This window comes from Lampris incognitus, chromosome 3, assembly GCF_029633865.1.
Source record: "Lampris incognitus isolate fLamInc1 chromosome 3, fLamInc1.hap2, whole genome shotgun sequence".
Taxonomy (NCBI): domain Eukaryota; kingdom Metazoa; phylum Chordata; class Actinopteri; order Lampriformes; family Lampridae; genus Lampris; species Lampris incognitus.
This window is the reverse complement of record NC_079213.1, coordinates 20,909,468-20,926,013: the sequence shown is the minus strand read 5'-3', so window position 1 is coordinate 20,926,013 and position 16,546 is coordinate 20,909,468.

Sequence of the window (16,546 nt, the reverse complement as noted above, 5' to 3'; positions counted from 1 at the left end):
GAACCCAGCTAACACGTCCTCAGTGGAGGAGGTAGAGTATGAAGACTCGGGGGAAGCCCCAACCATATCCCTGCTAGAGGCCTCTGAGGTAGCTAAGAAGCTCCTCTCGGGCAAGGTGCCGGTTGTGGATGAGATTCGCCCTGAGATTCTGAAGGCTCTGGACATTGTTGGGCTGTCTTGGCTGACATGCCTCTTCAGTGTCGCGTGGAGGTCAGGGACAGTACCTGTGGAGTGGCAGACTGGGTTGGTAGTCCCCATATTTAAAAAAGGGGACCGGAGGGTGTGCTCCAATTATCGGGGCATCACACTGCTCAGCCTCCCTGGGAAAGTTGACTCTAGGAAAGAAGGCTCCGACCGATTGTCGAACCTCGGGTCCAGCAGGAACAATGCAGATTCCATCCTGGCTGTGCAACAATGGACCAACTCTTTACATTTGTGGAAGTGCTGAGGAGGCAAGGGAGTTTGACCAGCCAGTCTACATGTGTTTTGTGGACTTGGAGAAGGCTTACGACCGTGTATCCCGGGGTACTATGTGGGGGGTACTGCAGGAGTATGGGGTACTAGGGCAGTTAGTAGAAGCCATCTGGTCTTTGTATAACCAAAGTGAGAGCTGTGTCCATATTCTTGGTACAAAGTCAAACAAGTTTTCGATGGGTGTCAAACTCCGCCAAGGTTGTCCCTTGTCTCTGATTTTGTTTGTGATATTCATGGAGAGGATCTCAAGGCACAGCCAAGGTGAGGAGTGTGTCAATTTTGGGAACCTCAGAATTGCATCTCTGCTCTTCGTAGATGATGTGGTTTTGTTGGCTCCATCAGAACGCGACCTCAAGCGCACACTGGGGTGGTTTGCAGCTGAGTGTGAAATGGCTGGGATGAGAGTCAGTACCTCCAAGTCTGATGCCATAGCCTGGAAAATGGTGGATTGCTCCCTCCGGGTTAGGGATGAGTTATTGCCTCAAGTGAAGGAGTTCAAGTATCTCTGGGTCTTGTTCACGGATGAGGGTAGGATTGAGTGGGAGATTGACAGGAGGAATGTGCAATCAACTGCCAGAAAGTAGGCTTCCACCTCGTTACATTCTATCATCTTCTGAATAAACTGGTTTGGGTTTGGCTGATTTGCGGCACTACTGGCTGCTGTCGTGCTGGCCACCTGCAGTCCCTGTACTTCAACATGTAGGAGAGCATTCTGCTTGCGTTGTTCTGCTAGCATCTTCCTGTATCAAGTTTGCTGCTGTTCATGCCTGGCCTGTTGATCAAGATTGGCCTTCAGTAGCTATTTCACCAGTTCATCCATCTTGGCACGCTTGGTCTTCAGTTATACTACAAACCACTGTTTAGTGCCAGCATTCTCCACCCATGTAATGGGTGTGCACTACTGGAGTGGGTGTAAAATAACTAAACTCAACAAAAATAACCTAGACCTCCTCTCTGGACAATGGCCATAGGCTTTTATTTAACAAAAGAGTACCTGAAAATCTTCTTCAAGGTTAGGTCTAAATTTGGGTTGATTTTGGAACATCTTAGAGTTAGAGTTAGGTTGGGACTAGTGTTAGGGAAAGGGTTAAGGTTAAGGTTATGTTTAATTTTTGGGTTTGGGGCTAGGGAAGTAGGATTTTGACTCTAGCATCGACTTTTGGTCCCCACAAGGTGTATGTGTGTGTTAGTGCTGACCAATCGTATTTTCATCATCATCGTGATATAAACATGTGCGATAAACACATTGCAAAAGACTGCCTGAAAAGTTATGAATAAGAAACATCTTTTTACTTACACGCGCCATGCATTCACACTCAGCATGTGAACATTTGACCTACCAGATGGAGCCCTGGGTACACATGGGCCATGCATTCACACATTTAGCCAATCAGATGAAGCCCTAGCTAGCCATCAGGTACCCTCAGATTAATTTGTGTCAGTTTGGTGGCAACTGCAAGGTTAGCTAGCACAATGGCTGAGGAAGGAGAGAAGAGCGAGGAAAATATCGCCATAACTCATTATTTGGCTGAAGAAATGGTGCCTACAAACACAGTGACCAAGATGGTTTTGTGAGTCTGATAAAAAAAATTGGACTAAAGATAACAGATTCCACCAAAGACCTTGCGGTGAAAAAGAACAACACTTCTGCCCTTTGAAATTATTTTGGATTCAGGGGGAGACAACGTGTTACAAACATAGGTGCTGTGTAAAACATGCCGAACAGTTGTGGCAACTTCCAGAGGAAACACAACCAACCTCCATCACCACCTGCAATACAACCATAAAGAATTTCTCGAACAATTCAAAACTAGCCAAGCCAAAAAACCACAAATGTGGAGTAGCAGCATATCTAAAACCTTGCCATCATTGCAACAACAGTCCATTTCTCAGAGTTATGCGAGTGTAACTCCTTATGACAAAACATCAAAACAACACAGAGAAATAACAGCAGCCATAACTCATCATTTGGCTAAGGAAATCGTGCCTATAAACACAGTGACCAAAGATGGTTTTGTGAGCCTGATAAACAGATTGGACTGAAGATAACAGATTCCATCACAGAATTATTTTTCCAAAGTCGCCGTTCCAAAAATGTACAACACATGACAGTGGAAGGACAGGAAGAACGTCGAATCGGAAACGGGTCAAGTTGAACACTATGCCTGTACCACAGATCTTTGGTTCAGTCGAATGATAGAGCCCTACATCAGCCTCACTGTACATTTCGTGGATCAAGACTTTGAACTGAAGATGCGTTGTCTACAGACAGCCTACTTCCCTGCAGGACACACCTGAGAAAACACTGCATGTGGACTACGTGAGGCCCTGGCCTGCTGGCATTTGTGGGAACAGCAGCCAGTTTGTATCACCAACAACAATGGGTCAAATGTTGTGAAGACCACCGAGCTTAACCACTGGGTCAGTCTTCAGTGTTTTGGCCACAGGCTTCATCTTGCCATCAGTAAGTGTAAATGAATACATTTGCTTTATGTGGCATTATTGTAATCTATTGCAGTCTTGTTTTGTAACCAAAATAGACGAGATTATTAATTGAGATGATTCAAGCATGCCCATTTTATTACCTAATGTTATTGTTGTCAATTGTTTGTATAGCAAAAGACTGAGTTCTCACAGCCTTTATTTTACGTAAGTCTGACCTTGCCTAAGAGGGCGGAAAGCATATGATGGCATTTAGGCAACTGTCTGAATATTATTGACTTGAATCAAAAATAGCAAACGCAATGTGTACATGAAAAAATTAGAATTATAATTGTAGCCCAACCCACCAACGGTTAGCTCTGAAACTAGCCTTTTTGGCTAATTCTGACACATTTTAAATTTTAAGTGTTTTGTATTTTGATTTTGAGCTCATGCCTACAAGTTAAACTATCACTAAATGTCATATAATGGTAATCTGTCTCGTAGTCCCTGAGTCTTTACTTTGTAACTACTGTAGTTAACTAGTGGAGTATATAGTCCCTGAATTACTACTTTGTAATAATTGTAGTTAATTACGCAATCTCTGAATTATTACTTTGTAGTTATTACTTATTATATTTTGCAGTTAGGCTACAATTATTAATGGTAGGTTTTAGTATTTTTTTCAAGTGTTTTCATGTCTTCTTTCCAGAAAATGCTGTTGAAGATGACAGCTGCGTTGCCTGTGCTGCTGGGCTTTGCAAAAAAATTGGTGGGGTATTTTTCCCACAGCTGGAAGCAGAAGAGAGCAATGAAAGAAGCACAACAGGAGCACAACCGCCCAGAGCACTCACTCATCACAGAATGTCCAACCAGGGGGGGGGGGGGCTCGAGGCAAAAGATGATGGAGAGGGTCTTGGAGCAATGGCAGGCCATATCTGATGTCCTCTCAGCAGACAGAAAAACACGGTCTTGTTCCCTCCTCGTCGGACCTGGATGTACAGTGCTGCTTGAAAGTATGTGAACCCCTTGAGCAGTTTAGATGTTTCTGTTGTTTTACCATGATTTTCTTATTTTATCATCACCAGTTTTTATATATGAAATGTCAGATATATGTTTATCAATTGCATCTACTTGTTTAGTGGGACTTGTTTAAGTAGCCCAAAAACTACATGAAACATGGAATTAGGGTATGTGCAAAAGTAAGTGAACCCCCAGCTGCATTGGTTAAGTCAAGCAGGTAACAGACTTAGGTGAAACACATTTGGGTGCTTAATTAATCATTTAAGCAGACCAATGAAATGAGACATCCTTGGGAAAGGGTTTGGCCTGCACGAATTAAAAGAGAGAGGAAACCAACCAAACCACTGTGGTCCCATACAAATCAACAATGCCGAGAGCAAAGGTGATATCCGAGGACATGAAGAAGAGGGTAGTGACAGCCCATCAGTCTGGGGAGGGTTATAAGACCATCTCCAAAAGATTCCAGCTCCATCCATCCACTGTAAGACAAATAATTTACAAATGGAGGGCCGTCAACATGACAGCAACTCTGCCTAGAAGTGGACGCCCATCAAAACTATCACCCAGAAGCACCAGAAAAATAATACATCAGGTAAAGGCCAACCCACACATCACCTCTAGAGAGTTGCAGACCTCTCTGATAGCATCTGGGACAAATGTGCATGCGTCTACAATCAGACGAAAATTGAATAGCCATGACATTCATGGGAGGGTTGCTAGAAGGAAGCCTCTTCTCTCAAAAAAGAACAAAGCTGCCCGTTTCAACTTTGCCAGAGAGCACTTGGACAAACCAGAGGCCTTCTGGAAGTCCATTCTCTGCACAGATGAGTCCAAAATAGAATTATTTGGTCACAATCAAAACCAACATGTTTGGAGAAAGGCCAACACTGCATATGAAGAAAAGAACCTCCTCCCAACAGTGAAGCATGGTGGTGAAAATGTGAAGGTCTGGGCTTTTCTTTTCTGCTTCTGGACCTTGACGACTCCATATTATCCAAGGAACCATGAATTCTCCGGCATATCAACAGATTCTTGACCAGAATCTCCTGCCATCAGTCAGGGAGTTGAAGCTGGGACAAAAATGGATTGTGCAACAAGACAATGACCCAAAGCATTCCAGCAAAACTACAAAGGCATGGCTTCAGAGAAAGAGGATTCGTACTCTGGATTGGCCCAGTCAAAGTCCGGACCTTAATCCAATTGAAATGTTGTGGCAAGACCTGAAGAAGTTGGCACATACCACATGTCCCTCCAACCTCTCTCAACTGGCTGAGTTCTGCAAGGAGGAGTGGGCAAAAATCCCCATAAGCAGATGCGAGAGACTGGTTAGTGGTTACAGAAGATGTTTGGTTGAAGTAATGGCTGCAAAAGGAGGAGCCACAAGCTACTAATACAAGGGTTCACATACTTTTGCACATGTTAAATTTTCCGTTTTTGTGAAATAAACCACCTTTGTTGAATTAAATAATGAAAATATATCGCTTTTTGTGTGAGTGTCCATTATTTGGAAGGTGTGCTTTACAAATTGGGATTTGGATGTATGTGTAATAAGCTTATTTTAATGTTTTTTACAAAAACAGTGACCCTGTGTGGAGGGTTCACAAACTTTCAAGCAGCACTGTACGTGAATCTGTAAACCTGGCATCACACCCTTTGTAAGAATTTACTGATTCTCTTCCTGAGGAAAGCCATGTGATTGTTTCATATGTAGAACCAGTCCTTCCTCTCTTGCAGAAAAGAAAGATGACACCGATAATCCGGAAACACAAGAACTTCTGGACATTGCATCCTTCATGGACCCCAGGTTCAAGGTCAGCCACATCAACAGCGAAAAAAATCAAAGATATCAAGATCAGGGTGATGTCAGAAACGAAAGAAACAGCATGGAAGGTAATTAGGTTCTAAATTTTAATGACGTGAGCACTGTTGGGATACAAGATGTCACATACTGTAATCAGATGGTTCATTATCTGAATGTAGATGGAACATGTATTCTTATTTGTCTTCCTGTTTTAGGATGGAACACCTACTTGCTGTCCCCTACCATTGACAGTGAAACAGACCTTTTGGTTGGTGGAAACCCCACCAGGTCATGTACCCAAAGCTGAGCAAATTGGCTCGGAGGTATCTTTGTATACCTGCCACTAGTTCACCCTCGGAGAGGCTCTTCAGCACATCAGCGAATGTGGTAACACGCCAATGTGTATTTTTGAAACCTAGCAAAGGTAACATGCCAGTTTTCTTGGCTAAGAACTTGCGCTAAGGGAATACCTTAAGTAATAACTTGCTCTAAGGGATAGATATTTTTTCCTGATTTTATGTAATTTTCTCTTGATTTAGTGGCCCTACTCTATTTCAATTTTCCCCTTCATACTAGTATAGATCTCCGCACCATGTTGGGCATAGTCGAGGGCCTTGATGATTGTAATGGGAGACATTAGTTATTTTACATTGCCGTGTTTAATTTATATTTGTTTAATTATTTGTTATTTTCCCCCCAGATGTTTTTTTTATTTCAACACTGTATGGTAAGAGATGTTTTATTGATTTTAGAAGAAAATATTTTAAAGGGAGCAGGGTAAATTAAACTTTAATTTCTTATAGGGTCTTATTCAAATTAATGTTCTGTTTAATTTGTTGGGTATTCATATGCAATTTGTTAAAATCAGGTTAAAAATAAATTATTTCATTTCATTATTCAGTGGGTATAGGCTATTCAACATTTGGTGTTCTTGGGTGTACCCATTAAAGCATAAAGACATACGAACTGTATAGCTAATTATGAATACTTCAATATTTGTTTATTGCAAGTCATATCATCATCGAAATATTGAACATTGTTAGCGCACATCGCAGATATTCCTCATATCGTGCAGGACTATTGTTTGTTTGTGTGTGTGTGTGTGTGCAGCAAAAGACTCATAAAATCTGTCACCTGTGCTCGTAGTTGTCAAACATCTCCTAATAGGAAATCCCAGCCCAGTTAAAACTCTGCCAGCTTCTAAAATTTTAAACAGATAATATTAATCCTCCCAATAGGCAACCCTGTCACATGAAGCCTATTTTGTGCTCGCTAGACATCATCCTCCATTAAACTGCTCAGAGGTTTTAGTGCTGTTGGACATACGGCATCCTCACCGTGATCAGAAACACCCTGACCGCTGGTCCTGTCCATCGTCACAGTAGATCAGCCACTCTTCCAAGAAGCTTTGACCCCACAGCTTTTGACAATCTAAAGAATTTTTGTCCGAAGTATCGGTGATTTTTTTTCCTCTTTGCTTCATTTCTTAACCAAATAAAATCTTTGAAGCATTTCAGTCAGGTTTAAAGACCCTCCATAGTGCTGAATCAGCACAACTTTACGTAACCAATGACCTCTTTCTAGCCACAGACGCAGGTTGCTTTGTCACTTTAACTTTTCTACGTGCCAGTGTGCCGTTCCATATGGTCAGCCGTGCTATCAACCACATTCAAAACCGGGTTGGTATTACAGAATCTGAACAATTCAAACACAAGGTGATTGTTCTTAGAGATGTAGGCAAGGAGAGCACAAGTTTGCATCCACAAGCCACAATTAGAAACACAGTATCGCCTCGCTATTATAACAGCTAGTTTTTTTTATATAATTTATTATATATTTTTTATTATATTATAAAAAGCTGTTTTTTCCAAAACACCACCACATCTGTCACTCCTCTCTTCTAAACAAATGCACGAGATACCAGAAGGTGAATGTAGATCTTTGCAGCAAGAGGCGCCACTTATGCGAAATTGTCATTCTTTCGTTCTTAAGTAGGCTTTGGGCCTATTTTGTCCATGAAATATGTGAACGCCGTCCCATTACACAGTGTGCACTTCAGAGAAAACTACAATAAGTCATCATAATTTTGCTTTGCAGTTCAAAGCACTGTGAAATAGTGCTGTCGACAGTTTCTCATAGAGGAGTCCCACTACTAGCTGAGAGTGCCTGTAAAGCCTCTCAACTAGCTCCTAAGTGTTACTCTGTGGTAGGAGTACATTTGGTTCTAATCATACTTTTAGTACAATTCCTAGGAGTAATTCTGAGATGCTAAGGGGCCCACACGTCTCTCTCTCTCTTTCTCTCTGTATCACTCACTCTCCCTGCTGTGCGGATGCATCTTTCTCAGACTTGCTTTGTTTCTCTTTCATCTGCCGTCTTCCTTCCCACTCCTGTCTTCCTCCCTCTGCCTCCGACTGACAACCAGAGCTGTAACAGAAAGCAGCACAGTAACCCGAGGTAGACTGAAGCTCCTCAGTGCAAAAGACAAAAGCTTCTTTCAGAGAGCGTCTGCTCGTGGACCAGCCGCACCCTCCTGTCTGAGCTCAGCAAAAGATCCAATCAATTGACCCTCCGATTGTGCGTCCGTCAGCCCACCTATACCGCCCCCTCCCTCTCCCTCTCGCCCAATGCCTCATTGATCAGCTGTGCCCTGACTCCTGCCCGCTGATCAGTCAGCTTGATGTCTTTTGTGTCTAGGTGGAGTGAATAAACTATTGGGCAAATCGAATGGGGAGCAAAAGAATGCCCCCCCCACAGGCGTAGGCGACATAGGATGGCTACAGCTGGAGCTTGGCCCATGAATGTTAGAGAGGCAGACAATGGAAAAGAAGGTGGCAAAGACTGGAAATGGAAAGAGGAAAAAATAGGGATGAGGGGATGCAGAGGAGAAAGAGAGAAAGGGGGGAGAATAGGGAGCAGGAAGCAGGAAGCAGAATTGCAGTGACCCAGTTCTCAAGTAAAGGGCATCGTACACAGAGAGAAAGAGAGAGAGAGAAAGAGCGACAGAGACAGAGAGAGACAGAGAAAATAAGGAAATGTCAGACCAAGATACAGAATGAGAGATAGAGGCTCTGACCTCCCATAGCGCCCAGGTTCAGAAGGTTTGGCAGGCCACTCTCAACAGGGTGGCGAGGGGGACATCCATCTCCGAATCACTGGCTGATGACAAGTTCCTCAGACAAACACGAGAAGCAGCATCCAATCCGTCTTGCGGCCACAAGCATCCCCCCACTCATTCGCCACTGTGGACACGGGGAATAATTGCATCCATGAGGCTGCATAAATTAGCTGGCAGTTGCAAGAAATCCATAGGCAAGTAGCTGAGGCCCAGGCACAAGGATCAGAGGCTCTTCAATTTCCGAGCTCAGCCTCTGGGTCCTGGACAAGCCAGATTGATGGGAGCGGGCCAGGATAAACTATCATTTCCATTTGGTGACTGTCAATAAGCATTTCATTATGGGGGATAAAACAGAAGGGCATATTTTGTTATTACGATAAGCACGGCTTTTATGATGATATTTTGTAACAAGGTGACGGAAATTGCACCGATGAATGGAATGCACAGATGTATGATGGTACCGCTGTGGCATACCTGAGACGCTTTGGAGGAGAGAAATATTACCACTCATGACAATAGATGCAAATCAAAACAGCCGCTAAATGAATGCATTTATTCACATATAACTGGTGAGAGGATGTAAACTTAGCAATTGTAAGGACGTTAACTTCAAACTCAAAGGAGATGGCTTCTCCATCCATTATCCAAGCAGCTTATCCGAATTCGGGTCGCTGGAGCCTATCCCAGCAGTCATTGGGCAGCAGGTAGAGAGACACCCTGGGTAGGCCGCCAGGCCATCACAAGGCAAACACATTCACACCTAGGGACAATTTAGCATGGCCGATTCACCTGACCTACATGTCTTTGGACTGTGGGAGGAAACCGGAGCACCTGGTTTCCAGCACTCCAGAACCCGGAGGAGGAGGATAGCTTCTCCAAAACTGTTTATTTTTCATCCTACCCTGAAGAAAAAAAAAAAACACTTGTTGAAAATCTTCCACATTTGAGTTTCGTCCAAAATTATATCCAGCAGGAATACCAATGTCAAATCGTTGTATGTTTTAATAACCATGATCTGCTAGGCCTGTGCATCCATTTCCAGTCATGCTTACGTGTATGTTAACCAAAGACACAAACAAACATTTATTCTATCTGGAAGCCCCTGGTTTGCTTGGGGATTGTGTGTGTGTGTTTTTTTTCCTGTCCTCCATGTTTTTCAGTCAATCAGCCCTTAGATAAAAAGAGCTTATAAAGATTATCCCCCTGGCTTGCATGCCATTATCATTAATCAGTGTGTTATTGACTGCTCTGTCCTTTCCTGCTTCAAGTTCAGGCCTCCCTTAATCCAGACATTTTGCCCAGAAGACACACACTCAACCCGGGTGGGCTCAGTGCGGTTTAAACTGTGCCCACCCTTGCAGGCGCCAATCGATTTTCACCAAGCCTGCTCCTACCTACCAATCAAAATGAGCATTGACCGAGGATGTGAGCTTTCCTGTGGCATGAGAGTCATTTCGAAAATTGGTTGCAGAAACGGAAGAGATTAAGTCTGGCTGGATGTTTTCAATGTGTTATTGAATATTATGGTCCCAACTGAAATAGTGACGAGATTGGTCAACTAGTGACAATTACATCGTGGAGACTTACCTCACACGTTACCTTTGACATATCACACTTGATCATGGCTATGAAGACGACTTGTAGTGTGTTACATTTCACCACAACGCCAATGTTTAACTGGTGGGTTTAACAGCAGGCTTACAGATGAGCTCTGGTGAAGGGAGAAATGATCGATTGGATGGATAGAGTCATGTCATTCAGATTAAAATACATCCTTGTAATGTCATGCTTTCCATCTTAATCTAGTATATTGTCTATTGTTGTTCCCAACAGAATGAAGAAATGAGGGGTGTCTGGATAGCGTAGTGGTCCATTTCGTTGCCTACCAACGCGGGGATCACCAGTTCGATTCCCCGTGTTACCTCCGGCTTGGTCAGGCATCCCTACAGACACAATTAGCTGTGCCTGTGGGTGGGAAGCCAGATGTGGGTATGTGTCCTGGTCGCTGCACTAGCACCTCCTCTGGTCAGTTGGGGCGCCTGTTCGGGGGGGAGGGGGAACTGGGGGGAACAGCGTGATCCTCCCACGTGCTATGTCCCCCCGGTGAAACTCCTCACTGTCAGGCGAAAAGAAGCAGCTGGCGACTCCACATGTATCGGAGGAGGCATGTGGTAGTCTGCGGCCCTCCCCAGATCGGCAGAGGGGGTGGAGCAGCGGCTCGGAAGAGTGGGGTAATTGGCTGGATACAATTAGGGAGAAAAGGGGGGAAAAGAATGAAGAAATGAAAAGCACTCATGGAATGGATGCAACTTTGCAGGTTTAGGTGATGTTGAATGGGAATGTTTCCCTCACAGACTGTTTTCACAAAATCATAAGCGCCAATCTATATAATTTAATTTCAGAACATTTTTTAACACCCAATTAGCATGTGAACAGAAAGATTAAAGATTATACTTCATATGATGCCGTCTCAACACTCGTGGTAGAAAACTCATACTAACCACCTGTCAAGTTGACAGTAAAACTAAGCTGCACCTGCATGTTAGTTGTAGCAAGAAAAAAAAAGAAGCTTATCCAGTAAAATGTCCATCTGACATTTTTTAAGCCATATACTTAAAATGCTCAAGGTACACTCATGTCTCATGTGTTGGGGGCACAGTAAAAATCAAAACTTAATAAGGGATTTGTCATTGTGAGGCATGTTTGTGCTCGGGTACAAGTCATTCTGTCAGTTTCAACCATCCTGTCAAACAGGCATGGCATCAATACAGCCAGACAGCCAGACAGGATGCTCAGTAACAAGCCAAGAGTCAATGGTGGTGTCGGGTCAGGGGGAAAGTTGCTTGGAGTGCAAAATAGTGTGTGTGTGTGTGTCTGTGTGTCTGCGTGAATGTGACTGTATGTGAATTCATGGGTGTTGCTATATGTGCCTGGCTGTGTTTGTGTGTGTGTGTGTGTGTGTGTATATCCAAAGACTCACATATGCATCTGTAAATATAAGCGGAGCCTGATCAATAACCTCAAGCAAAGATAGGTTTAGGGTGTAAGTACATTAACTCTACACTAGACTGTCAGAATCCATGCTCCTGGCGGCCTATTTGATGTCGCCATGTTGGTGTTGATCCCATGACATCATAGTTAATGTTGCTCCAGCACCGTCATTGCAATGGACCAATCACGTTGCTGTGATGCCATGTCTTTGCAACTCGCGGAAAAAGACGGTTGTGGGATTAGGGCGTGAATTAGCGTGGGTTAGCTATCGGTTAGGTTAAGGTAAGGCAAGTGTTAGGTATCGGTAAGGTATCGGTTAGGTATCAGTTAGTTAAGGTTAGTTATTGTTAGGTTAAGGTAAGGTAAGTGTTAAGTTAAGGTTAGGTATTGGTTAGGTTAAGGTAAGTGTTAGGTTAAGGTTAGGTATTGTTAGGTTAAGGTTAGTTATTGTTAGGTTAAGGTAAGGTAAGTGTTAGGTATTGGTTAGGTTAAGGTAAGGTAAGTGTTAAGTTAAGGTTAGGTATTGGTTAGGTTAAGGTTAGTTATTGTTAGGTTAAGGTAAGGTAAGTGTTAGGTATTGGTTAGGTTAAGGTCAGGTAAGTGTTAGGTTATGGTTAGGTATTGGTTAGGTAAGTGTTAGGTTATGGTTAGGTATTGGTTAGGCTACGGTTAGGTATTGGTTAGGTTAAGGTTAGGTAAGTGTTAGGTTATGGTTAGATATTGTTAGGTTACGGTTAGGTATTGGTTAGGTAAGTGTTAGGTTAAGGTTAGGTTGAGGTTATGTTAGGTTAGCTTTGGTATTTTTCCAGTTTTGTTGCTACTGGCACCTCCCCTGTGAGTGAGTGACTGAGTTTGTGACTGAGTGACTGAGTGACTGAGTTTGTGACTGAGTGAGTGAGTGAGTGAGTTTGTGAGTGACTGAGTGAGTGAGTGATTTTGTGAGTGAATGAGTTTGTGAGTGAGTGAGTGAGTGAGTGAGTGAGTGAGTGAGTGAGTTTGTGAGTGTGTGTGTTTGTGCACGTCACACGTGTATTCCAGTGTGTACTTCCCTGCTTGCACATAAACAGGCCTTTGTGAGCATGCGAGCAGTTGTGTTTGTTTACAAGCTCAGCTCTGTTTGCGTGTGTTCAACTGCGTAGGTGTGCGCATCTCTGTTTAGATTGGAAACATATGTTGGAAAAGGTCACGCGTGTGGCCCGCGCTTCTCCCCCTCCCCCGTTGTTGACTGGATCTATTTACCCACTGTACCTTACTGAAACATACAGCCTGGTCAAATAGATAGAGGTAATCTATGCAGATGTAACACAGTGTTTTCTCAATCAAATGCCATTTAGCAGCCTGTGTTTCTGTACGTGCTCGGCGACACAGTTCCCAGAGGGTTTCCTGATGGTGGCAGGTCGGCGATACGGGACTGATTAAAAATATTACAAAGTGGCTTGTTTAGCACGAACGCCTGACAAATTTTTGTTTTTCAATACACACCGAATGCAATTTGATGTCCCACAGCGAGGCTGTCAGGGGGGTATTTAATTTTTATTTTTCGCTGTTGTCGGGCAAGAACCGTAGACCCAAATATAAAGATTTCTTTTTCTTTTTTTTCCTGCTGTTGTAAAAAGAGGGATTGTTTTCTCGATGATGGACATATATTTCTGAAATCTCAAAATGGGGTTTATCAGGTTCAAATGACACAAAGGTCTAAAAAAAACCCTTAATACAGTAAACGACCATGGGAATGTTTGGATAAAGAATGGGGGAAAAAAGCCACTTCTCTTTTTCCATAACAGCTCATCGATCATTGTTAATCAGCATGCATGCATGTGCTTGTGGCTGCACACACACACACACACACACACACACACACACACACACACACACACACACACACACACACACACAACACACACACTTTGCTTCTGTTTCTCAGTGCCACCATGCACAGAGAATATAACATCTCATACGTATGGCAGTTCCTAAAAACCAATGCATTTAAGCTTCAAGATGTGAATTTAAAAAATGGTTTAATATAGGATGGCATGCTGAGGAGTTGTACTTCTGATCAGAGCTCTTCATCCAAACACAACTTAAAGATACTCAGACTCTTTCTGCCCTCTTAATGTTTTTACTCTCCTCGTACATCTCCCCCCCCCCCCCCACTATCTGAGGCTGATACTCTTACCCTGATGGACTCGCAGTGAACGGGCAGGTAGGGTTCTGCATGACACTTCCACTGTTTGGCTATGGAGCGTGTGATGTATCGAGCGTGTGATGTTTTGGATATTGGACGGTGTCTCTAACCACCAGACCACCCTTCCAGCTGCCACTCTTTATCTACCCCCTCTCCTCTCCTCCCTTCGTTCAAACTGTTATAATCTCTTCTACTCCTCTTCCCCTCACAGCAGCATCGCTGTCGGCTCTCCAGAACCAAGTTTGCGCCCGTCCTACTTTCGATGCATATCTGTGCTGCACACTACAAAGGCGAGAGCAGAGCCAAAACAATCCGCCTCTCCCGCCTGCCCGCTTCTTCCTCCAATCCTCTCTCACCCCCTCCTGTCCATCTGTCCTCACGCTTTCTCCCCATCCAGCTATCTATTTATCTAACCACCCATCTATCATCCATCTATCTATCTATCTATCTATCTATCTATCTATCTATCTATCTATCTATCTATCTATCTATCTATCTATCTATCTACCAATCTATATATCCATCCATCTATCGATCTATCTATCCACCCATCTATCATCTATCTACCCATGATCTATATATCCACCCACCCATCTAATCTATCTATCTATCTATCTATCTATCTATCTATCTATCTATCTATCTATCTATCTATCTATCTATCTATCTATCTATCTATCTATCTATCTATCTATCTATCTATCTATCTATCTATCTATCGATCTACCCACCCATCTATCTATCTATCTATCTATCTATCTATCTATCTATCTATCTATCTATCTATCTATCTATCTATCTATCTATCTATCTATCTATCTATGCACACCCTCTTTCTGTCTCTCCCCTCATCTTTCTTTCTCCCCCCTTGTCTTTTCCCACTGTCCCTCCCTCTCTGCTACAAAACTCCAAAGTCTCTTAATTCCCGTCATGCTAATTGGAGCTGACAGACACAGCTAATTATGTGCAGATAATCTGCTGCATCTGACTAATTATAATTCCCATTAGCTGCTGATAATGCTCATTAGATTAACTTTCTCCAGGAGAAATTGGAAATAAGAGGGTGGGCTCTGCACCGTGTATTCTTGGAAGTGCAGTCATGGAGATGGAGGAGCAGAGTGGGTTTGGCAGGGAGTCCTGGTGTTGTTTGTTGTGGGTGCGGGTGCGGGTGTTGGGGGAAATGCTGTGGGAGGCCACTTGCTGAAATAGATTCGCCATCTGACACCTATAAAGTTTGAAACATCACGACAGGGGGGATCAAGGAGAGGAAGGGAAAGTGTGATAAACCAGGGATGCAGCTCAGTATGACCACTGCCACGGGTGGGGAAGCAGCACAGGTGGTGCCTGTGCACCTGCTTCACCCTGATGGTGTGAGGATAGATGCCATGGAAAGTTAATCTGAACAGAGCGGTTAAATATGTATGCGTGACAGGGGTAGAGAAAGAAAAAGAGAGAGAGAGAGAAAGAAAGAAAGGGAGAGAGAGTTGGAAAAGTTATCTCATAGACAGTGGGTGGATACAAAACAGGTCAGAAATGAGGAAGAAGACACAAATCTAATTGTAACAATGATGCTAGTATTGCGGGAGTAGTGCTTCCTGTTAAGTAGTACTCATCAGATTCACATCAGCAACAGTTGCATGTGCAGTAACTGAGCAAAAGGAGGTTATTTAACTTAATACCACCTCAAACGTATCTATTTGTTCAGTTACTACACTTGCAGCTGTTGTGTACGAGTTTCTGCATTTGAGGGCACGACACGGACACTTTCTATGACTAGCTACACGTGATGTGGGCCAACCACCATGATGTATGCTGACACTCCAACAGTCCCCCTTTACAGTACATCCATTCACTGCCCATAGCTGCTTAATCCAATTCGGGGTAAAAGGGGACCGGAGTCTTTCCCAGCAGGCATTGGGCTGAAAGCAGGGAGTCACCCTAGACAGGTCGGCAGTCCAGCACAGCAACCACACGCCGTCGTCCCATTTACTCAACACTCATATCTGTGGGCAATTTTATGCTCAACAATTCACCTGTTTGTCTGTAGACTGTGGCTGACCACTGAGCTGCTGTACTGCCTTATACACGACAATTCTGGCCCATGTTCATTTAAAGAAGAAGAAAGCCACTTTATTTTGTCATTGTGTTCTTACAATGACAAAACCTCAGTGGTTCTCAGTGAGTACTGTTGGTTTTCTATTCAGCCAGCTAGTTAGAAAGAAAGAAAGCCACTTTATTTTGCTGCAGCTATACAACAGTTGCCCCTCTTGGGAACAATAAAACCTACTTGACATATTTTGTCATTGTTCAGTTGTTCAGTGACAATGAAATTAGTTTTCTCCATTTAACCCATCCTATTGTATAGGAGCGGTGGGCAGCTGCAGCGCCCGAGGACCAACTCCAGTTCTTCTTTCCATTGCCTTGCTCAGGGGCCCAGACAGGGGTATTAACCCTAACATGCATGTCTTTTTGGTTGGGGGGGGGCGGAGCACCCGAAGGAAACCCATGCAGGCACGAGGAGAACATGCAAACT